This window comes from Pelodiscus sinensis, chromosome 1 (genome assembly GCF_049634645.1).
Source record: "Pelodiscus sinensis isolate JC-2024 chromosome 1, ASM4963464v1, whole genome shotgun sequence".
In the NCBI taxonomy this organism is placed as follows: Eukaryota; Metazoa; Chordata; order Testudines; family Trionychidae; genus Pelodiscus; species Pelodiscus sinensis.
The window spans coordinates 164,595,009-164,620,495 of NC_134711.1; the positions used below are offsets into that span (position 1 = coordinate 164,595,009).

A 25,487-nucleotide genomic window follows, 5' to 3' on the forward strand; every position below is an offset into this window, starting at 1 on the left:
ACTCTTGGGATGAGAGGAGTTTGTGGGAATGCACGTAGTAGAGGGCCCCTCCATTCAAAGAGAACCCCAGAACTCTGGGGTCAATCCCAGCCCTGGAGCAGTAGTGTTGGCACTTGGCATTCTCAGAGGAGGCCAAGAGGTCTATTTGGGGAGAGCTGCATCGACGGAAGGTGTGTTGGAGCACTTGGTAATGCAGCTCCCACTCATTATCTGGTGCAAATTGTCTTCTTAACTAGTCTCCTGTGGCATTGTTGATCCTAGGTAGCTAGGATGCAACCAAAGTGTCTTTGTTGTGGATGTTTCAAAAAACGTACTGCTTCAGTGCATAGGGAGTGGGAGCAGGCCCTGTCAATTTATGGAATACATTGTCATGTTGTCGGTAAGTATTCTAATGGTGGTGTTGCAAATGCACACACTGAATTGCTTCCATGCATTGAAAACTGCTTTCAGCTCCAAGAGGTTTATATGGAAGGTTGTCTCTCTCACTCTCCATCATCCCTGAGCTGAAATACTGACCATGGGGGCACCCATCCTATGCAGGAGGTGTTTGTGGTAATATGAGCGGATAGTCGGTCCCAATGAAATTGGACTCCCATTAGAAGGTTGTGTGGCTTGATCCACCATTTGAGAGAAGTTACCAAATTGGGTGGAAGAGAGACTTATGTGTGTATATGGTGCTTTGAAGGGGTATACTCTGCTGCCAGCCAACACTGGAGGTATTGGCAAGGTAGTGGTTCATGGTGCACCACATATGTTGTGACCGCCATATGTCCCATGAGCTGGAGACAAGTGAGCAGTAGTACTGTGGGGCTCATAGTGACAGTCAAGACAAGATCTTTTATTGCCTAGAACTTTTAGATAGGTAGGCATGCCCATGCTGTAATGGAGTCCAACCAGGCATCTATAAAGTCTAGGGCCTGTGTTGGCTCCAGTATAGATTTTTGGTCGTTGATGATAAGTCTGAGTGATTCCAATGTTTGTCTCACTGTGAATATCATGTGGCATGTTTCCACAGAGGATGGACCCTTTATTAGGCAGTGGTTGAGATAAAGTAAAATTATATTCCCTTGTTGACATAGGTATGCCACTACTATGAATGTCTTCAAGAACACCCTGGGCAGAGACAAGGCCAAAGAGTAGGACACAATACTGAAATGTCTGATCCTACTATGGATCAAAGGAACTGCCTGTGAGAGGGATGGATAGTGACGTGGAAATAAACATCTTGTAAGTCAAAGGCTGTGAATCCCTTGTCTAGCACTGGGATTATTGATGCCAGGGTAATCACTTTGAATCATTGTTTGTGAAAGTATCAGTTGAACTTGCAAAGGTATTCAGAGGCACAGGCTTCTACTCTCACTACCCTTCGTTTTCTGCACGAGAAGGTAGTGAGAGTAGAAGCCTGTGCCTCTGAAACCCTCTCTACTGCTCTGATGGAGATGAGTCAAAGAATCTCCTGTTTTAGTAGGTCTTCATGAGCTGTGTCTCTGAAGAGGGACAGGAAGTATGGGGAGGTTGGAGGAAGGGCTGTAAATGGGATGGTATAGACCGATGCCACAATCTCAAGTACTCAGCTATCGGCTGTAATGGTGGTCCAACAATGGTAAAAAGGCCTCAGGCAGTGATGAAAAATGGGAACTCTGTTGTCGTGCATTCGTGCAGCAGGGAAGTCTTGCATGCCCTTGACCAATATCTTAAACCTGCTGCTTATTTGTATGTTGATTGGCATTAAAGCTGTTCAGAGATAGTCTTCACTGAGGCCATTGCCTTGCTCGAGATCAGTCAAGATCGTTGGCATCGGGAGTATGAAAAGTTGTGGTGTCTCTGGTACAGTGTATAACGTTGCGGTGATATGGAGATGTATATATACTTAACATATGTAAGGTAGTTCTCGAGTCTTTACTAGAGTAAAAGACCTCGGTCTTTTCTGCAAATAATTTGTGTTTCTCAAATGGAAGGTCCTCTACTTTGTTTTGTAGCTCCCTCGTGACCCCAGCAGTCTGAAGCCAAGAGGCTGTAAGCATCATTATTCAGGTTTCTGTGGAGCATGCTGCTGTGTCAGCAACATCGAGGGCTATTTGGAGGGCCATTGTTGAAGTGGTGGAGTCCTCTTGAATGATCAGCTTGAGAGTCGACATTTTATTGTTCGGTAAGTGTACCATGAGGGTAGTGAGTCACGTGTAATAACAAAGTTATTGTTCGCCAAGAGGGCTGTGTAATTTGCAATGTGGAGCTGAGGGGTCAAGGAGGACTTTCCTGCCAAAAAAGTCCATCCACTTACTCTCCTTGTCTGCTGCGGCACTTTTGTACTGAGGTAGTTTGGACCTCTGAGCGGTGTCCACCACCAGGGAATTGTGCTTGGGGTGGAAGAATAAGAAATCTATGCCTTTAGCAGGGACAAAGTACTTTTTGTCTGCTTGTTAGTGGGGAGGGGAGCGGAAGGGGGCAGAAGTTGGGGTCTGCCAGATTTCATCGACAGCCTCAATAATAGCCTCATTTATGGGTAGTATGATTTTGTCACGTTGGGAGGATTGGAGGTGATGATGTTTCTCCTGCACCTGGGTTAACTGGACCTCCTGGCTAGTAGCCACTCTTTTGAACAAGTCCTGAAATTGCTTCAGGACATCTGTGGGTGACATAGCCACAGGAATTACTGCCTCACTGATCTGTGGGGGAAGCATCAGGTTGCTGTTCTTTGGGCTTGGATTGTTGAGGCGGAGGGGAGTTGCTGTGAGGAGGTGGTAAGATGGGTTGTCTATGGGCAGGCATAGAGGAAACTGCTGATTTGTGTCTGGAGGAAGACCTGTGCAGCATGGCGATCAGTGTCTGGAGTACATAGGTGGTGGTACGCCATCACCCAATGGGATAGGTGGTCATAGGAGTGTGTCCATCTGTAATGCCCATGGTATGATCTTGTAGGGGAGGAGTGTCTGGATGAGAAAACACTCCTGTGATCTACGTGATAGGCTGCATACATTGACAAAGTCGGAGACCTAGGTTATCTCACTGAACCCCTTGAAGAAGGGGGAGGAGATAAAGACGTGTGGGGTACTATGTGGAGATGTACGGTATGATGCCAGAGATAATGGGGACACTGAGCTGTGATGTCTCCTATGTGGATGCAGATCATGGCCAGCTGTTGAATGCTTTGGAACTGGGGAGAGCAGTGCTGGCAATGGTGATGACTGTGCTGGAGAAAAAGTTAGCGGTTCTGGGCTAGGGGCCCTAGTTTTATTAGATTTTGCATGGACTTTGGTCAGTACCAGTAGTCTGCTCGGTACCTCCAGTGCCAAAGTAGAAGGCTGGTCTGGTGATTCCGACTGTCTGTCTCAAGTTGGTACCAGGGCCTGTGCCGGTGCTGCTGCCTGTGGAGTTGGTACTGTCAGTGTCAGGAGCTGTGTTGAAGTCTTGGAGTTCAGCACCAGTGATGTTCCGTGCCATGACTTCAGTTCCACAGCACCCTTTGAGTAAGAAGTCATAATGCTGGATGATCCAGACTTGTTCTCAGTACTAACCCAAATTGTAGAAGTTGGTAGAATAGAGTGTGCCAGTGAGGCCCATTTCTTGGCTGAGAAGCTGGAGCATGGGGAAGTTTCTCTCCATTTTGTGGCCCTGATAGGGTCTGAACGAGCAGTTGAAGGCATTGAAACAGGTGGTTGAAGTGCCTTGTCAAACAGGAGCATGCGGAACTACATCTCCCTATCTCGACTTCCGCAACTGCTTTTGTGGAAAAACTTGCCAGTCTAGACGCAGCCTCTTTGTCGACAGAAGCTTTGTTGATAGTATCAGTGAACAAAACTTCTGTCGACAAAAGCCTGTAGTCTAAACGTACCCCAAGTCACTTAATTCAAGATGATTGCCCATCCAAGGCAGGCATGGACTCGCGACAATTGTCACACCCAGCGATCCTGCCTTCCCTTTTTTTTTTTTTTTTTTTTTAAATAACAGTTTCTCTCTTTTTGGGGAAAGGGGAGGGGACTGCAGCCCTCAACAGCTTCCGAAAGCTAAGTCTTTTTTTTAAGCAAACAAGAACAAACTTATTAATTCTAACACTATTAACTAATCTACTGGAATACCACAAACTACTATTAATTCATTATCTATGTCTGACTAGGATCTCTGAAAAGAGGAGCTTGCTCCATCTGCAACTGAGGGCAGCAACAAAGGAACTGGCAGGAGCCAGACTATATGTACGAAGGGAAAGGCATGAACAGGATGAGGCGCTCGACACATGCATGCTGTCCTGTGGACTACTGCTAGGGAAAACTCTCATCTGTGGCACTGGTATGACCAGACACCAACAGCAGAACACCCACAGGGACATCACTTGAAGAGGTAGGAGCTGCCCCCACTGAGGCTCTGCAGTTTAAATGTATTAGAACCACAGTGGGGGAAGCTCCTGGACACGGTGTGAATTGGGACTCAGCCTCTGTCCATGGTGGGGGGTCCCAATGGTGAGCTGGGACCTCCCACCGACAGGTGCTGCTGCGGAGCGACGGCTGGCTGTGGAGAGGGGCGACTTCGCTATAGCAGCTCCTGTCTGTGGGGGGTTCCAACTCCCTGCTGGGACCCCCCATGGACAGGGGTTGCTGCCAGAGCAGCCTCCCCTGTCTCCCCCCCCCCCCCCATGCTGCTGCCTCTGATAGAGACAGCAGCACGAGTGTGGGGGAGCAAGGAGCACCACGGAGACAGTGCTGGAAGGAACCAGCTTTCCCCCCCTTGCTACCTCTAATGTAGAGGCAGCAAGGGGGGAGGGGGAAATGCGAGTAGTCTATTCGACAATCCAATAAGTATAGGCTTCTCGGGTAGTCGACTAATCATCTACTCTTTTACATCCCTAATTTTGCTCATCTAATTGTTGGTCTTTTAGAGAGACACATGGAACTATTTTCCACAGATAGAAATGTCCACAAAGCTTTATATTAAAATCTAACTCAAGAAGTATATACGTGTTAGAATGTAGTGCATCATACATAAATGATAAAACATTACTAAAATGTTTCATAATTCTCTGTGCAAATCAATTTGATTCATGAGTTAATGTTCAGTCAAACTATGAGGACTCAAAAAAACACCCCAAAGCCTCATGTATCTATGCTTTGTCTAGAGTTTGTAGGTGTATAATTTTGACACTGCAATTGATCAGAATATAATCTTTTAAGGCACATTTGAATGTATTTGGTAGGGAACATTTGTCATTTATGTTCACAATTATTCAATTTAAGAAATCCCATTTTATGCTTTCACTGAAGGAATTGACTAATTTTCTAAACAGTTAACATTTTTATGAGGACATGAAAGATAATAGTGCATCAGAAGTCCATTAAAAAGGGTTTTTTAAGGCACTTCCTTGCAGATTTATTTTCCAGTTGTTAAGAAAAATATCTGCAATATATTGTTATACAGCACAGTTTAAACATATATTACACTGCCTACTAGATGTTTATGTCTGTTCCAGCCATAATACAGCTGTCCTCTGAAACAACATGGGCTTTTCAAACCACATTCACCTGCTTGGTGATAGATAAATACTGTAAGTCATATTCAGTAGAAAAGGTCTTGTCCTTTCATGGTACAGAAGCAGAGAAAAAATGGCAAATCTACCCACATCTATTTTTGGAACTATGCTTAAAAAACTCAACCAAACAATGGAAGCATTTTGTCCAGATTCATTATAGCCACGAACTGCCACATGTGTAACTTGAGATGGCCATGTGCTTAAAAATGATAATATTAAAAGTCTGTACATTTTTGGCAGATAGATTCTTTTCCCTGGGTATTGACACCATCTACAAACTTACAGTTAGTCAGTGGAGTCCACTTGACATTACTTAAGATGAATGCAGCCCTTCTGCATAAAGGCCAAGTTCAGGAAAGCACTTAAGCATGTGTTTAACTTTAAAAAATATATTTATGTTCCTTCCTAACTTTAGTGTGCTTAAAGTTAGCATGTACATACTATAGATGTTAAATATCACCTAACTGAATAGTCGATTAACCTCATGAATTCTTATCAGTTAGTTGACTATTCTATAGTCCCTGGGCAGCCCCTATCTGGGGGTGGGGGGGTGGGGGGGGGAGGGGGTAGAGGGGCTGAGCCCCTGGACCCAACACAAGCTGGAACTGAGCCGGGCTGCCTGCCCACCGGACTCCTAATATACTTTAAATGCAGAGCTGCAGCAGGCGTAGGTCCAGGACCCAGTGCAAGCTGGGACTGAGCTGAGCTGCTGGCCAGACCAAAAAAATTTACTGGCAAAGGGTGGGGGGAGGGGGGAAATGCGTGTAGTCTATAGCATTAACTGATAAGCAAAAGCTTATAGGTTAATCAGTTATACTATTACATCCCTAGTGCTTGCTAAGGAAGCTCTCCTGATTCAAGGCCATAATTCTTTAACAGAACTCATTTATGCTAGTGTAGTGAGGAGCTGAATGCTAGAGGCAGTGTTCTCTAGTCCAGCCATGAAGACCAGCCTTCATTCCTAGCACTATGGAACTGCAATGCCCAAGTGTAGGAATCTTCAGGCAGAATCATTTCTATTTGCAGGTTTTTCCCCCCATAATACATTTTAATAGGCTAATCACCTTTTAGAGGTTAGACAAGTTTTATAACGAGCTGTATAAAAGTCCCCATTTAAACTGCCTCCAGGTAAAAATGTAAAAACAAAACATTAAGAAACAAACCCTAATCTACAACCACCTATCCCTCCTTTTCCCATATATTCTTAGTAATCATTTTGGGACACATTCTGATTCCCTTATTCACATGTACTCCTCACATAGTTCAATGGGATTATTTGAGGAGTAAGATACTACTCAGTGAGAATAAGGATATCAGAATCTTGCCCTTTAAAGTTTCACAACATACCAAGGAGTCATGACATAGTCAGACACACATTTTTTCTTAGTGCTGCTTATTTCATCACATATTAGGAAGCACTTCTATAAAACCTTTGAGATTCTAGCAAGCTCTTTCTAAATGCTTTGTAGAAATACAAAAAATGGCTGTGGTGCTTTTTGTAGCCAACAATAACATTGAAATCACAAATTCCTTTACGAGTTACAGGAGCAGCATCAGCGTGAAATAAGCAGCTGTGCTTCAAAAACAAAATTTCCTTCCAAAGAGCTTCAACAAAGACCTAAGACATAAAAGGGTTGATAATTACAACAGCGCAAATATAATGAGCTCTGAGTGTATTTGATGATCAGCAGAACTGTTCTTTTAAATCAAAAAATCAAACTCCATTTTCAACATGTTTAGGGATAGTTATTTTAGTGCTAACATTTTAATAGCAGTTTTTATACCTAAATTGTACAGGAACCCGTTATCCCCAGGACACTCCTGAAAACATGATGACTCATTTCAATACGTTATGCCTCGTAAAACATTTTAAATAAACTTGAAAATCAATTATAATGAAATAGATGTGCTGGTGCTGGCAGTACTAGTAAAAGGAAAGCCATATTCCCCATTACAGCATTCTCATCTCATTAACAACTTTGATATATAGACAATATAAATAAAATGTTCTAAAACATTTTTAAAGAATTGCACAGATTAGAGAGGAAAGAGGGGAAAAGCAAGTGTTTCCTTTTTTCTTTTTTTTTCTTTTACATTTTTGTGCATAACATTAAACCATGGAATCACTTCCATGCTCCCTGATTTGTGGCATTCACTGCATAAGAGAACACTCTAAATGCAACAGAGAAATTCATTGTCCATAGATACCTGTTGAACAAACCAACTAGATGGAGGAAAGGCGCTGCATGTGTTTATTCCTTCTATTTGAAGAGAAGACTTATTTGCAGATATTTCTTAAATAACTAATCAAATGAAAAGAATGACGTTTATTTTGATTAGAAAAGTTTGTATTTCTTCCCATCTTCAGATAAATCAGTTAAAGTGTGTTGAGGTTGTAAATTGATTGAGGACTTATTTTTTCTCCAAAGGTTGATGTTTCCTCTAACAGGCGGTTAAAAGGAAGCTAAAAGAGAAGCTTTCAGGAGGTGATAGAATCATAGAAATGTAGGATTGGAAGTGACTTTCAGAGTCATCTAAGTCTTTTATGGCAAGACTAAATATTATCTAGACTGCACCTGACAGGTGTTTGTCTAACCTGCTTTTAAAAGTCTCCAATGGTTTGCGATGCTGGGGCATAAAGGTGCTATACAAATAAAGTTTATTTAGTTGTTGAATATTCATGGACTCGGTTACAACTTTGTTATTTTTTAAAATTAGATTTTGTTTATGTGATAGCATCCTCTGCATTACTAGACAATGGTTTTTGGGGTTGCACTGGAGAAGGCATGAGGGCTATGCTGTGGATCTGCCTTAGTGAAGCAAGTTCAGGAACAATGGGAACCTCTGCCATAGCAGGCCCTTAGTTGTTCTGTGGCCTGTTGATAACTCCATTGCACAAGTTGGTTGCACGAGATGTAAGCTGATTTCTAGTATATACTCATAAGTGCAGACAAAATATAAAAGCTCTGTCAATACACCTCAGGTCTGAACTGCATCACCTCTACTGTCTTGAGTCTTTCATGGAATAGAAAATGTATGATGTAAGAGTTTTGTTGAATGATATTTTTTTAGGGATGTTCCTGAACTTGAAATCAAAACTTGAATTTTACCCAGATCTCCAAAGATAAAAGACTAGTGAACAATCCATAATTATGTCCCTTATGCATCATTTAACTACTGCTTTCCCCCCTTATGTAAGTTCTCATAATAAAGTCATATACATTTTAAAAAGCTAAGAAACACGAGACACCTTCCATTCATATAAATCAGTTCACGTTTCCACTGAACTTTGAAAATGTAAATCCCCGTGGATACTGTAAATATTGTAATATTAATATAATATTAGAATATAAATAACTCGTTCATAACTCAAGGAGAGGCTGTATTTAGGTGTATAATCTTATATCAGTGACACACTACTTCTACTGGTTAACATTCTGCCTAGTGATTTAATGAGATGCAACCATATATAATGCACAATACATTTGCAGTACTTCAGTACTGATTTTACTATTAAACTCAAACACTACGAGGCCACAGAGAAGCCTAGATTTTCCTTTATACTCTCCAGGGTCAAATGTGTGGGCATTTAATTTGGAACAGTATCTTCTTCTGCACTTACACGAAATAGGAAGTGGGATGATTAAATGCCTCTTTTCACTTTATAACATCTTACTGGAGAACCTCCAATATATTGTGTATCTACTGACTTTGGGAGTTGGAGAGCAGCAGGAATTTAACTTGCCCTTCATGTCTTTAAAATCTGGTTAGAACTTTGGGAGTTAGTGCAAAGTTAGCCTAATTTTGTATTTTGTTTTGTTCAAATGTGTCACTTTCACTGTTATTTAAAACAATTACGAAACTATGCCATGCTCTCAAGTGCACCTTTCTTTTTTCCTCTGATAACTATTAGGCTGTTATTTGATGTTGCCCACTGAGATGAAGAAGGGCAACTCATGCAGCCCACTTGCTAGCCTAGATTGCCATTGCTGGAATGTAATTTTATTTTTGTGTTACTGTGAGGCTATTATGAGTAAGGTTACAACACCAGTACATATCTGTTTGCAGGATGGGGTCCTAATTCATAGAGTACACATTGGCCTGTTGAAAAAATGAAGATTAATAAAAATCTTTCCTATAATAAATAAAATAATTTCAGAATCTTCATTTTTCAGACCAGCAGACTAAACTAATTTAGGTATATTTCCCTCTTTAGTTTTCAATTCTACATCTACTAATAAACCCTCAAGTAAACTTTTTAGTTTAATTTCTAGATTACTTACACATTTCTGGCTTTACTACTGTAGTCCTTGGTTCTAACCCTGTCTCAAACTCAATTACTGAGTCTCCTTTAGATTATTAGAGATTGAGGTCAGTAGTTTAGAGAGCCAAATAAAAGATTCATTACAATCATAAATATATATTTCCAGTTATAACTAGACCCACTCAGGCTAGAATGAAAAAAAATCATATATTGCATGAAAAAGATTCTACATGAGGCTTTGCTATTTCACTTCTTCCTATTATATTTCACCTTGACAAGGATGCTAAGAAATCTCTTTTCTAAGAATATGACAAAAGCAGGGAAAACTCTGAATAGTCAATGTAGAGGAAAAAAGAAGAGGGCTAAATTAGTATTTTGATTTCACTAGTATTTGAATGAAAGAACAGTTACTTACCTTTGTAACTGTTGTTCTTTGAAATGTGTTGCTCATGTCCATTCCAATATGTGTGTGTACCACATGCAGAATTGTCAGAAAACTTTTCCCTATCAGAACCCATCAGTTCGGCAGTAGTACCCTCTGTGGTGATACCTTACCACTTTCCGACCCAATTCCCACTTTGGTTTCTTCTTGCTGGAACAGTCTGACAGAGGAAAGGTGTGTGTGTCTGAAATGGACATGAGCAATAGATCTCAAAGAACAACAGTTAGAAAAGTAAGTAGCCATTCTATCTTTTTCGACTAATTGCTCATGTAGATGCTAATATGTGACTTACCGGCAATTTGAATGGAGTAGGGGGTCAAACCTCAGCTCGTTGCCGAGTATAGTACAGCTCTGCTGAATGCCGAATCATCCCAGAACTGCTGGGTGAGGACGTAACAAGTTGTTAGGGTGTGTACCAAGAGCCACGTAGCCATCCTGCACATGTTCTGAATTGGGACTCGTGCCAGAAAAGCCACTGATGAGGTTTGCATTCAAGTGTAGTGAGCTGTGATAGAGAGGGCCAGCACCTTGGCCAAGCACAGTTTGATACATGCAGTGATCCAGGATGACAGGCACTGCAAGGTAATTGGGAGGCCCTTCATGCATTCTGCAATGGAAATAAAGAGCTGTGTTGACTGCCAGAACAGTTTAGTATGCTCCAGATAAAAAGGAATGGTATGCCTCCATCTAGTGAGTGCAGAGCCCTTTCCCTATCCATATTATGGGACTTTGGGAAGAACATCAAGAGAAAAATGTCCCGGTTGAGATAAAAAGGGACACTGCCTTGGGCAGGAAGGCAGGATGGGATCACAACTGCACCTAATCCTTATAAAAAACAGAATATGGAGGCATGGAGGTAAGGGCTCTCAGTTCTGACACCTGAAGTAATAGCTATCCGAAAGGCCACTTTGTATGAGAGGTAGGCTACAGAACAGGTGGCCAGGGGCTCAAACTTGGAAGAGAGCACCAAATTCAGGTCCGAAGGGGGCAAAGGCTGTCATACCTGAGGGTAGAGATGGTCCAATCCCTTAAGGAAGTGACCCACCTCTGGGTCCCTGAAAAGGAACATCAGCCCAAAACCTGAGTGGAAGGTCTAAACAGCAGCCAGTTATGCCTTAATGGATAAGACAGACAGACCCTGCTGCATTAAGTAAAGGAGGTGGTCTAAGAGCAACTGGACCATGGCCTGCTGCGGTAGGGGGGCTACCCCTAGCAAGACACCACAGGGAGAACATCTTCCATTTAACTAAATGTGTCAGCCTGGTGGAAAGTTTGTGACTACCTATCAGAACCATCCTAACTGAGAATGAACACTGGAGCTTGAGATGGTTCAGCCACAGAGCCTCCATGCTGTGAGGTGGAGTAAATCTAAGCTTGGGTGCCACAGCCTGCCAAACTCCTGGGTCCACAGGTCCGGCACAAAGGAGCGTTGTGGGCCTGGACACCGACAGGGACAGGAGCATGGTGAATGATTGCCTCGGCCAGGCGTGTGTGATCAGAATGATTGCTGCTTCATCCCGTTGAATTTTGAGGACCACCCCTGATATCAGCGGTACCAGGGGAAACACATACAGTAATTGCTCCACCCACATCAGGTAGAAAGCATCCAATTGCAATCCCTTGCTATGCCCCTGGAAGGAGTAAAATTATTGGCACTACCTGTTGTGACAAATTGTGAACAGTTCCACCTGGGGATGACCCCACTCTCAGAAAATGGAGAGAGCAACATCCACTTGAAGAGACTGCTCATGGGACTGAAATGACCTGCTGAGGCAATCTGCAAGTTTGCTCTTCTCCCCCAGAAAGTATGAGGCCAGCAGATGGATATTGTGGGAGAGGCACAGGCCTCACTGAACAATGGCCTCCTAACACAGGACAAGAGGAGTGAGCACCGCTCTGTGTGTTGATATAAAATATTGCTGTGGTATTGACGGTCATCACCGTCATACTCCTGCACCTTAAGTTAGGCAGGAATGCCTGGCAAGCGAGCCGAACTGTCCTGAGTTCTCTGACATTGATAAGCAAACCCGTGCCCAGAGTCGATCACAAGCTTTGCATGCGCACATCATTCAAGTGCACTTCCCACCTCAGGTGTGAGGCGTCTGTCACAAGTGTTATCCTTAGCTGCCACCCCATGAACAGAAATCCCCCCTCCCAAAAAAAAACCTGGGACTGTGTCCACCACTCGAAGTGTAGGAGCACTAGTGGCATGGTGACCACAAGGTTGATTGAATTCTTGGTCAGAACACTGACGCCAGCCATGCTTGGAGCAGACACAGGAAAATATGGACGTGCCAGAGGACAAACATGCATGAGGCCATGTGCCCTAGAAGCCTCACACAATTTCGCACTGGCATTAGTGGGTACCTCTGTAGTTCTGAGATGAGGCTCACTGTGGCCTGAAAATGAGACTCAGACAGGGACACTATTACCCAGGTAGAATTGAGAGGGCCCCAATGAATTCACTTCTCTGCATGAGAATGAGTGTGGATTTTGGCACATTAAGTAGTAGATCCAGGTGAGAAAACATTGGTTTGACCTGGTCCACATGCCTGAGGAACTGGTCTCTTGACTCACCCTTCATTAACTAGTTGTCCAAGTATGGAAAGACTTACACCCACTGATGATGTAGAAATGTGTGCCTGCCACAAGGAAATGCAGAAATTGTCTGAGTGCTGGGATAATGGCAATGTGAACGTACTTATCCTTGAGATGGAGGGCAGTGTTCCAGTCCTCAGCATCCAGGGAAGGGATAATGGAGTCTAGAGAGACCATGCAGAAATGAAGTTTTTGTATAAGGGCATTCTTGTTCCTGAGGTCTAGGATAGACCCCCCTTTGTGCCTGGGAATAAGGAAGTACCGGGAGTAAAACCCCCTGCTCTGAATTCTTGAGGAACCTTCTCTATCAAACCTAGGGGAGAGATTGAATCTCTTGTATGAAAAGTTGCTCCTGAGAAGGGTCCCTGAAATGGGGTGGAGAAGAGGGCTGGTGGGAAGGGAGGGAATGGAAATGGATAGAATATTCCACTTCTACCCACTGGTCTGAGGTATTTGTGACCATGCATGGCAAAAGTAGGACAAATGATTCCCAAAGGGAGGGACAGGATATGGAACTGAGTTTGATGCTCTGTCTTGGAGCTCACCCTCAAAAGTCTAACTTGGTCCTGTGGGAGGCTGTTTAGAGGTGGACTAGGATCAAGGAGATATCTCCTATTATAGTGTTGGCCCTTCTGATGCCCCTGATCTTGCCTGGGAGGGCCAGAAAAGGACCAAGCAGACTGCTGAGGCAAAAAATGCCTGCACTACAGGGCACACATATGGATACTCAGGAATTTAGAGAGTGACCCTAATGTCTTTCAAGCTGTGTAAACAGGAATCTGTTTTCTCTGCATATAGATTTGAGCTATCAAAGACAGGTCCTGGATGGTGCGTTGGACCTCAGGTGGGAGGCCTGATATTTGCAATTATAAGTTATGCCACATGGTGATCCCCATATACATTGTACAAGCCACCGAGTCTGCTGCATGTAGGGCTGACTGCAGCATTGTCTTAGACACTGTGTGGCCCTCCTGACCACTAACGCAAATTTGTGCCTCACCTCCAAAAGTGAACTCTTGGAATTTCAAGATGGCATTCCAGGAATTCAAGTCATATTGGCTAAGGAGTGCCTGTTGGTTTGAGATCCTGAGCTGAAGGTCTCCCGTGGAATACACCTTATGCCCAAACAGTCTAGCACATTAGTCTCCTTGGTTTTGGGTATGGCCTGTGTCTGCTTTTGGTGCTCCTTGTTCACTGCATCCACGACAACAGAACCTGGCATGAGGTGGGTGAAGAGGTGTTTGTAGCTCTATTGTGGTACAATGTATTGCCTCTTCAGCCCCTTAGCCGTGGGCACAATGAAGGCAGGTATCTGTCAGAAGACCTTGGTGGTCATCTGGATAGACTTGCTAATGGGAAGGGCAATTCATGCTTGATCCTCCTGTGAAAAGGCATCCATGATGGTGTTCGCCTCTTCGACCACCTTTTCCACCTGGAAGCTAAGATTTCAGGCCACCTGCTGAAGAAGCTCCCGGTGGGCATGAGAATTCATTGAAGGAGAGGACAAGACATGCCTGCCACCACCTTGTCCAGAGAAGACAACAAGGATTCCACAGGAAGTAGGTGGGTACTTTTCAGTCAGTAGGTCCTCCCCTGCTACCACCTTGTGTGGATGATCCTGTGGGGTCGGTGTAGATGAGATTACCACCAGCACCTGGCCTGACTTGCACTTCTGGCACCGGAGCAGGGGGTAGGCATCAAGGATGCTACCAACAGCACTGCTTGAGCTGACAGTGCCATCGAGGCAGCCCTGAAAGACGGTCCCTGCCCTTGGCTCTGGTGGGGCATCCACAGAATGCAGAAGGGCCAGTGCATCAAAGCCTGTCACTGGGACGGCCAAGTCTGCACTGGCACCATCGAAAAGTCTTGGTGCTGTAACTGGTACCAGCAGTGGTTCTGGAAGCAAGAATGGTACTATGAAATATGGGATAGTGTCTGAGCCCAACGTGTAATCAGATGCTGACCATAGGAGAATTGAGTCTAACAGTGCTAGTCAACATTGCCACAACGTTCTCCCATGGCTGCTGGCTTGCCTCAGTGTCTTGGTACCAGCAGTGCAGAGAAAGGGCCCAGCACCGGAGAAGCCAGGGGAGCCATAGAAGGGGCCTGCATATGGCACTATAGGAACAGTCATCGGTGCTGGTGGTAAGGTGTTCTGCAGCTCCCCAGATGTCAACACAGCAGGTGTGGCCTGTGACACTGAGAATGGACTAGAGCTACCTTTGTCAGCTATGCCTCCTGCAGATGGCTGGTCTACTCAAGTGCTGTAAATTCAATGTGGCCTCAAAGTTGTCAGGCATGGAAAGTGATTCCAGGGTCTCCTCCACCACTAATTCCAGACTCAATGGGTTCATCCTGGGCACCAAAGTCAAGGGTGCCAGGGCCAAGGTGTCTAACTTGTTTAGGCTTGGCACTGTGTAGGCAGCCTCTGGGGCCTTACTAGACTTCCTGGAGGGAGACTCTTCGGTCGGCCTTCTTTGTGTTAGACATAGCGAATGAGATCGGTACTGTGCCGAAGAGCCCAACTTATGCGCAGGGGATCAGTGCTGGTGACACTCCTCCTGTCTTGATTTCTGTACGTTAAGCTTGGACGAAATTGAAATTGTGTCATGAGGCCAAATGATCCATTAGCAGCAACTTCAGTCTAGGATCCCTCTCTTGTTTAGTATGGGGCTTAAAACAAATGAGATGCTACACTTGTTTTGTAGATAGTCTTCTCCAAGACAATGTAAACACTCAGCATGCAGGTTGCTTGTGCGCATATGGTTCCCGCACTTAGCTCATTTTTTAAACACATGGGGCCACTTTATGCCCCATAGGCTTCACAAATAGCAAATGGGAAACCCCCCACATAACCACAAACTATCTAACCAATAACTCTATCTACACAACAACGAACTTTATACTACGCAGATGGTATCATGAGCTTTCGTGGGAGTCTGAAGAAGTCCAGTCATCTGAAGAAGTGGGCTGTGCCCACGAAAGCTCATGATACCATCTACAAGTTTTGTTAGTCTATAAAGTGCTACTAGACCATTTGTTGTTTTTTAAATTTATCCTGTACAGACTACCCCCTGAAGCTTCTAAACTATGCATTAGGAAAGAACTGTTCGCTTAGCAAGAAATCAGAAGCTTTAACGACCGTCATTGGTGGAAAGAAGGAACTGAAACAGGATTGGAGGCAGAGGTATATATGCGAAGCCATGAGGTGTCAGCAGGGGGCTGAGCTGACGGGTATCATTAAAGAAAAGTTTTCCAATGATCATATATGTGGTGCATGCACACACATATTAGAATGCACACGAGCAATTACTTGATGAAAAATTTTTTTTTACTTAAACTAGCTTAAACTCAACTCTGCAATATAGAACCTAATATATTTGCATTTGCCTAATTTTATAAATGTTGTTGTTGAATAATCTGGTTTAATAGGATTAGGACTCAAGTAGAAGACAATTGTTTCTTAATCTTCTAGTGATCTTTTTATTTTAATTTTGTGATCACAAAATTAATGTTTCTGTTGAGTTGTTACCACACTACAACAATCTGAGGCCAGTTTGTTTTTGGATTTCCTAATGAATTATCTTGCAATATAAAATTTTGTTTTAATAGTACTCTTAATTTTTAACAATTAAAACTGTTTTTGAAGAGTAACATCTGTATTCACTTAACATCTTAAAATGAGATCAATTTTGATCATGTAATGTTTTCCATATTGAATAACTAAGTCTAAATTCACTGTGATTTGCTAGGTCCTGATTCAATATCGTACTTAAGGACATACTTAAGCATATGCTTAATGTTAAGCACATATTTAGGAGCTACCCTGAATAGGGATGGTTTTAAGAACCTTTGAGCTATAATCTTACTTTTGAATTCACACAGAATTCTTATATGTCAGAATGATTTTTAAAAGACACTTGTCTTTATAGCTAATAGTTATTGATTAATCGATGTGTTTTGAGAACTTGGTGATACTGTGTAACACCATTACTTCAAAAATGTATAGAATGTACTTACCAGTTTTTTCTAATTATTCATTTTTCTGTTATAAAAACTGGATTTTGATTTTAAAATATTTATTTTGGTTCTGACAGTCCAACACACAGGTGCAGACTTTTGGGTTTGCTGGTGGGTTCTCCTCTCTGCCCTCTCCCGATTGTGTACAAGTGGTGGGTAGAGTCTTGGGGAAAGAGCCAAGCAGCAGCAGGGCCTAAGGTCAGAGCACCTCCAGGGCTTTAGGGGAAAGAGCCCAAGTTCGGAGCAGACTTGCAGGGTGGAGTTTCAGGGACGGGACCACAGTCTGCATGCTGGTGCCCACAAAAATTAAATCTGATTTTGTGGGTGCTCAGAATGCTTGAGCCACAGAGGACCTATGGAATCAGTGCCTATGATCCAACACATACAAAATAAAATATTGGATGTATTTTGTGGAATTAATTCAAAAATATCTGTCCTCTCTGTCCCCAAATAGTAGTAAGGTAGAGGATAACCTGTAGGCCACCATAACTGTAAGTACAAAACAGGAAACATGGGGATTGGCTAAGATGCCTTTTCAGCCACAGGATTTTTGACCTTCACTGGCATTGACCCCAGGCAAAAAGTTATAGCAGCTAAAAACAAAACAAAATAAATCCCTGGGGTTTTTTATTGTGTTGTCATCTGCCCGTGGCTCTTGAGTAGCTTCCCTGCACTTCACCAGGGATACCCTGACACACCCCTTTTGCTTTAGCTCCAGCCAATACACTAGGGCTGTGTCTACACTGGCACCCTTTTCCGGAAATGCTTAAAATGGAACAGTTTTCCGTTATAAGTATTTCTGGAAAAAGCGTGTCTACATTGGCAGGATGCTTTTCCGGAAAAGCGTCCGTGGCCAATGTAGATGCGCTTTCCAGAAAAAAGCCCCGATCGTCATTTTCGCAATCGGGGCTTTTTTTGCGGAAAAGACTACTGTGCTGTCTACACTGGCCCTTTTCCGGAATAGTTTTTACGGAAAAGGACTTTTGCCCGAACGGGAACAGCATAGTTTTTCCAGAAAAACACTGACAATTTTACAGTAGATCGTCATTGCTTTTCCGGAAAAGCAAGCGGCCAGTGTAGACACAGCCTAGAGGTTGAAGGTACATGGCACAAGAAGCTTCTTTTGGCAACTCAATGCCAGAAGAGGAATTACGCTAGCTTTAAAACTGTTTTATGCTATGAGACTGGAACCAACGATCTGACCCTATAATATTTTTAACTGGGGTATTTGTTACAGTGGCAGATAATATAGGTGAATGACCTTCAGAATATGTAAACTGTCCCAATTTACAGGGTATCTTACAAGTGGCTCAGAAAAACTGGCACTCTTATGGAATGTATTGTTCTTCTTTGAGTGCTTGGTCATGTCCATTCCAATTAGGTGTGCGCACGCCATGTGCACAGATTCTGGAGCTTCTTCCCTTAGCAGTACCCGATGGGCCAGACAGGGAGTGTCCTGGAGTGGTGCCAGCATATTGGTATATATATACACCCCTGCTGGCCCCTCATGCCCTCAGTTGCTTTTTAAGCGTCCGTCTGGGTAGCTGGAGCATCTTTGCTCTTAGCCTGTATATAGTTCTTTAGATCTTTTAAGTGTTTCTCAGTTAGTTAGTACCGTATTAGTTTCTGTAAATAGTTTTAGATAAGGGCTTCTCCCCTATGGCCTCTCCCTGGCTGGGGAGGTCGCAGGGATTCAAGGTGTGTGCATCATGCTTGAAGCCTATGCCCTGTGGGGATCTGCACGACTCTTGTTCTAAGTGTCTCGGGGAGGCCCATCATGCAGAAAACTGCAACATCTGCAAGAGTTTTAAACCAAGGACTAAGAAAGAAAGGGACTCAAGGCTCAAGTCGATCCTGATGGAGTCTGCTTTACAGCCACCAGCCCTGGAGTGGGGCCTGTTGGGGCATAGTGCACAGTCCTTGGTGTGGGAGGCTTCTGGGGTGCTGCCCAGACACCAGAATACCTCTTCAAAGTCCTCTAGGCACCGCTCACAGTCCCCAGCACCAAGGAGAACCAAGGACACCAGAGGGAAGCTCCCCAGAGAGAAGCAGACACAGGAGGGGCACTTGGCCTCAAAGGTGCTCCAGGATGTCCCGGTACCACCCAGGCAAAGGTGCATGTCCACTCAGAAAAAAAGTCCCGTACCAGAAGAGACTTTTGAGGAACTCCGCCAGCCATCGATGCCTGAGATCTTTGATGCATCATGGGCACTCATTGACTTGACCTCCCTGGAGGCAGGGGCCTCAGCCCCACAGATACCAATGCCACCATCCCCAGTACCATGAGCAGCTCTGGATTTGCTCAACCCGGCACTGACATGGGCACCAAGACATGGGACGGCATCAGTGCTGGCACCGATTTTGACACTGGCACCAATATCACCACTGGAAACGACACTTGCACCGGCCCCGGCACTGACGCCAGCACTGGCCCCAACATGGACACTGGCCCAGACACAGGCCAGTGTAGCGCAGCCAACACCCACACTCCCGTGAAAGGCATTGGGAGGCCCTACTCCGCAGACTGCTCCAGTGCCGCCAGTGTACGCGTCCTCCCAACCGCAACACTTGGCACTGGTGTACAAGGTCCCAGTGCAAATGATGCCTCCTCTGGCACCTGGCCCTGTGCACAGAGAGAGGCCAACGGCCATGACCCAACACCACTGGGAGCAGGCGTCAACAGGCCCCCCATGGTCAGCCTTGGATTATTCAGCAGAGTTGGAGGCCAGATCTGTACACTCAGTAAGGTCATATTGCAGGTCGAGGTCCCGGCACCATTCCTTCTCTGAGCATAGATCATGATTCTGGAGCCCTTCGGACAGGTACACTTGGCCACCCCAATGGCAACCTCATTGGTGGCCATTCTGGACTTTGTGAATATACCATCAAGCCCAAGGACCACCTCCCCCAGGGTCGGTGTCGGGGTCCACACGTCAGGGGAGCATCCCATCACTGACTCCCCCTACACTGAGTTCCCCTGTCAGAAGCGAGCCACCCTGGGGACAAGGACCTAGTATGACCCCATTATAGGGGAAGGTACTGGATGGCACTCCCAGTGACAGCAGCATCACAGGCTGCAAAACTGATGAAGGAACAATCAAGTGCTAGAAAGTCATGGTCCTACTCGCTGGATGAGGCTTTAGGGGACCCAGGCCCACCATTTCCATCAATGGATGCTAGGTCTCACCAGGATCTGCTTAGGAAATTGGCAGCTAATCTGGGTGTCCAGGCAGAGGAGGTCCATGAAGACTCTGACCCCATGGTTCATATCCTTTTGGCGGCCACTCCAGGCAGAGTGGCATCACCACTCAGTAAAACTGCAGACAAGTTGTTCAAACTCCAGCCTCAATCCCTCTCACACAAAAGGGGGTAAAAAGGTGATATTTTGTCCCCCAGCCAAGTCACAAACATCACTTCTCACATCCTCCCCCAACTCACTAGTTATGCAGGCTGTGGGGCAGAAAGAGCACCAGGGCCCCCCAGGACCTACTCCTAAATCTAAGGAGCCCAAGAAACTTGACCTCCTTGGGAGGAAGACCTACACCACCCCCAGATTACAATCAAGGTTCCCTACTGTTAAATAAACAAAGAACTTGTGTCCACAAGATATATAGCGCAGCCCTTTCCCCTACCACATATTCTGTTTAGCACACTTGAGCCCTCTCCCCACCACAACTGGGAAGAGGCTAGCAGCAGCCCTGGTATCAGTAATGTTCTAACATGATGCATTCTGAACAAACATGATGTACTGCATGCTTAAAGGGGGCAAGTACAAATTAATACATATATTTGAGTTTCCTTCCTCTTTTCACCTATCCACAAGCTATTTAGAGGGCACATAAGAGGTTTTTCAAGTTATCTCAAGATTCCCATTTGAGCAAAGCTGCTTCCTTTATGAAATACTTTACAAAGCAGTAGAATGCCTTGCAAGTGTATTAGTCACATCATGAATGAGTATTCTTAGTAAAGAGGAGTATACGCTATATACTAAGTGCTTTCTAAATGCTGACTTAGTCCATTCTACAAGATGCTTGTGGTCTAAGGAATAACCTACAAGGCATTCCCATGGCTTAACCAGATGATAGCTAAATAATAAAGTAAAAAAGAGTCACTTGAAAGTATATTTGGCCCAAGTTACTCAGCAGAAATTCACAGCAGTATCGTGTACACCAGTTTCTGGACTCTTCAGTATATACAGTACTGATTTTGATAAATGACATTTAGAGAGTAAGATTTAGACCTCAGTTACCCATGGACTTAATTTTACTCACTATTAAGGGTAATATTGCCTTTGGGGGACTACTCTTAATGCATAAAGTTAACCATGCCCCTGCAAATCTTTGCAGGATCTGGTTCACATCTTTGCACCTAGGCACTAACATTTGCCCAGCAGAAAAGAAACCTGCAAGGTTGAATTCTAGGGATACACTTCCATTGGGCTACCATTAATACCATACTTTGTGATTATGTAGCCAGACTAATGCAATTAATGTGAAGCTGTAATGTAAATGAACTGCAATGTAAAATTAATGTAATTGAAAAACTGAAATTTTCTCATGAGTAAGATGATGTGACTGACACAGAGAAGATGACTTACAAAATATAGTTTTAATAAAAGGTTCATTGCCTTTGGAAAAATAAGTATTTTAGTTCTAACTCTTGCTGCCTCAAACATTAAAGTAAATGGATGGCCAGGTTACAAGTGTTTTTGCACTACTCATGTATGGAGGTAGTGCTTCTAATGCAGCACAGCTCTACTGCTGATACATCATTTTCTTAAAAATTAGTAGTCAATGTAGTGTCATACAATAGTATGTTAGAGAGCGTGACTAACACCTTAAATAACAACAAATTGATGAACTCCGGCAACATTTGTTAATCTGTTGGCACTAGGTAACTGGAAACAAAAACTCAGTCAAAACCAAATTTAAAAGGGGTCCAGTTTTAGTTGAGTTGGAACCAGTGAGCTTTGCACGGCTTTTAACTATCAAATGATGTGGACCTAATTTGATCATCTTCCAAACAAAGAAAAAAACTGGATAATTTTTTGAAAGTAAAAAGAAAAGCAATAGTGCTCTAGATGTTGTTTCAGAAATCATCAAATACATCAGACAGCTTTTTACAGTCACTAATATAAGAAGTCATTACTGACAGTTATCGTTCTTGACCAAAATCCCACATTAGAGATTAGCTCTTGACTGACCTTCAGTGCTTCAAGACTCTACCAATGCTAGACATGTACTCTTGTACAATGCTTGCACTCTTCAGCTGACCATGATTTAACATTTGAAGTTATTTGCCTGCCATTTTATTTTTCCTTTCTCTCTGTAGAAGACATTTGCTATACAGGCAGTCCCCGGGTTACGTACAAGATAGGGACTGTAGGTTTGTTCTTAAGTTGAATCTGTATGTAAGTCGGAACTGGCGTCCAGATTCAGCCGCTGCTGAAACTGACCGCCAGTTCCGACTTACATACAGAATCAACTTAAGAACCCCAAGCGTCCCCAAGTCAGCTGCTGCTGAAACTGATCAGCAGCTGATTCCAGGAAGCCCGGGGCAGAGCAACTCTGCCTTGGGCTTCCTGTAGTCAGCGCTGGTCAGTTTCAGCAGCAGCTGACTTGGGGACGCATGGGGTAAAGCAGCTGGGGTGCTGCTGGGTTGCTCCAGTAGCGCCACTCCTCAGCGCTACTGGACCAACCCAGCAGCACCCCATCTGCTCTGCCCCAGGCGTCCTGATTCAGCCGCTGCTGAAACTGACCAGCAGCGGCTGAATCAGGACGCCTGGGGCAGAGCAGCTGGGGTGCTGCCGGGTTGGTCCAGTAGCGCCCAGAGCGGCGCTGCGGGACTAACCGGCAGCGCCCCAGCTGCTCAGCCACAGGCGTACGGAGAAAAGCCTAGTCTGCTGGGGGGGGGAGGCGTACTAGCTGCGCCCCCCCTCACCCCAGCAGACCAGGAAGACGGGGAGCAAAGCCTCTGAGGACGCCAGCAGCGGGACAGCCGCGGGGCATCTGGGCTGTCCCACTGCCGGCTTCCCCAGGCTTTGCAAAGCCGCTGGGGGGCATGGGCAGCGGGGCAGCCCAGGCGCGCCTGGGCTGCCCCGCTGCCCGAGCCCCTCCGCAGCTTTGCTCCGCGTCTTCCTGGTCTGCAGACCAGGGAGACGCGGAGAAAGCCCCGGAGTACACGGGCGGCAGGACCGCGAGGTCCCGCAGTCCGTGTCCTCCGGGCCGAGCCCCGTTCGTAACTGCGGATCCGACATAAGTCGGATCCGCGTAAGTCGGGGACTGCCTGTACTGAAAATACTGCAAAATAACTGAAATAATAATGATTTTCTAAAGAATCTTTTGCATATGACACACATGATCAAATTCCAGCAATTCCAGGAAGAAGATCTTTTCATGCTATAAAATTAAAAATAATATCAATGCACATAAAGTAGACTTCTTACAGTCATATTTGCCTAAAAATGTAAAAGAATCTCGAACTGAAGAAATAGTATAGCAGGTGGGGAAACCTAAGACAGTAAATGTTTAAAAAAAGTAATTTCTCATGTGACTGTATCCTTTACCTCCAAATTTCACTAGTAGTAATTTTAGAGTATAATTTTCTTGAAGCAGGGCTGTATATTCAGGCTAAAAAATTCCAGAGATTCACTATTTCCAATTAGAAGGCCACTCCCTTCCATTACTCCAGCTATGTGTCACCCATGGCCTTAAAATTGTTTGGTTGACCAATAAGAGTAAAGATGGTGAATTTTAGCTAACAGTTAATTGATTTAAATATTCAAAGTTCTTTCTGAGTTCCTTATTAAAATTTCTAGGAGCAGAAAGTATTAGTACTACCACACTGCAGTCATCAAGTTAAAAGCTAGACAGCTTAGCATATTGCAACTATATTCAGGCCCTGACCAGACTCTGATTATTTGAGCAATGGAACAAATATGGTATTTTATATAAAACCAAGGCCCCAAATCAGAGAAGCATCCCTTGTCACAGTTTCAATGGTTAACTGCACCTTTGACCTCTTCCCAGTCTTCCTCCAGGGCACCCACTTAAAGTTTCATGCTCTGATCTATCAGCCCTTTCATGCTGAGCTTTGCATCTCTCTCCAGATCAGGGATTCAGGCTTGCAGTCCCTCTGCACCTCATTGTGATTTCTGCAACACTAACTGGTGACTAACCCTCTCCAGAGGCTACAACAGTGTATAAGAGATACCAGCCAGAATTCACAAAGCAAAGTACATATATTCTTGGGGAAGAAACCAATAAAAGTTCCTATACAGATTCTAAAATTTTACCACAGGTAAGACAAAGTCCTTCCAACCCTTCAACAAGGATTAAGACACTACCATGGACAATTTGATGAATCAAAATGCTCTATTGTGTCAGTTCAAGCTCAGCTTTTTATACCCAAATACCTGTCTGTGTCTCTTGACGTCTGAAAATACTGAGACGTGTCTCTAGAGATGTCCACAAACTGAATGCTTCATATTAATCACAACCCTCTCCTCCCACCTCTTCCATTGATGGTTTTGATTCCTGGAGGATCTGCAGGAACTTTCCCACTTGGGGTTACAGCCAGTCCCAGGCTCCCAGTGACACATACAGTCCATACACTTCCCAGAATATTTGTCCTACTGACACAGCACAGAGTTGCGATATCTTTCTCATCTCTATTCATGGCAGCACTTAAACAACACATTTCTTAATGTTATCCTGAATCAGGGCCCAAAGTGCAAGGTGTTTTTTTTAATTTGTTATTTATTCTGCTTTCATCCATAAGTATGTGACACTGGTCACACAACCAGAATGACAAAAATCCCTGCTCTGAGCTTCCTGGTGGTTCTTACTTTTTACTTGCAGGGAGAAGTTACTCACCTTGTGCTATAACTGGAGTTCTTTGAGATATATGTCTCTCTGGATCTGTTGGGAAGTAGAGCATCTGCAAGGACACTGCTTGAAGAAAAACTGAATAGTAGAAGGTACAACCCCAGTCCATGTGGGAACTTACAACCAATCCATTATATTAGAGTAATAAGAGGAACTCAACTGCTTGGACTGGGAGTTATACTTTAGGTTGCTGCAGACTCTGTGAATACTCCAGAATTACACATGAATGCAACAGTTCACTTACAAAATGTCTTACTTTTTCATAATAAATGTGGAGAAGTTCATTCTGTGTCCAAAGTCAAGACTAGAATCCCTCATTTTCACAGTGGAGTCAGAAAATTTAGCAATAGAAAGCATTTGGTCAGAATGAGGGGGCATTACCATAATGTGCCAGGAAGAAAGGATGTGTGTGTCCCAGTCACACAAAGACAATTAGCAAATTGGTTTCCTATGGTCTTGCTGCCAGAATTCCCAAAAGTCACACTATGCTGCAAGGGATGTGTTATACAAAAGAGTCCCAAATGGACTGTAAGCCTATAATAGCTCTCAGAAAGTACTTGGCGCAATATCATGTGGTGGGAGGAGTGCCAACTTGATGGTAATAAAGGACTCATTTCATCTTAGCTTTAGTAACTCCGGAAATATGGGAAACAGATGTTTCAAAGAATGACTAGAGGCTGCAGTGCACCAAAATTCAGCCGCCTTTGGAAACTCAGAGATCTCTTTAAAGCATAAACAACATAGAGTTCTTCTGTCTCT

At 44.1% G+C, this 25,487-nt stretch overlaps 1 protein-coding gene across 5 annotated transcripts in view; it reads right to left on the reverse strand.

Moving 5' to 3' along the window:
* The window catches only part of CADM2 (cell adhesion molecule 2), a 1,012,793-nt gene that overhangs the window by 26,979 nt on the left and 960,327 nt on the right, over positions 1-25,487 (reverse strand). The window lies entirely within an intron of this gene.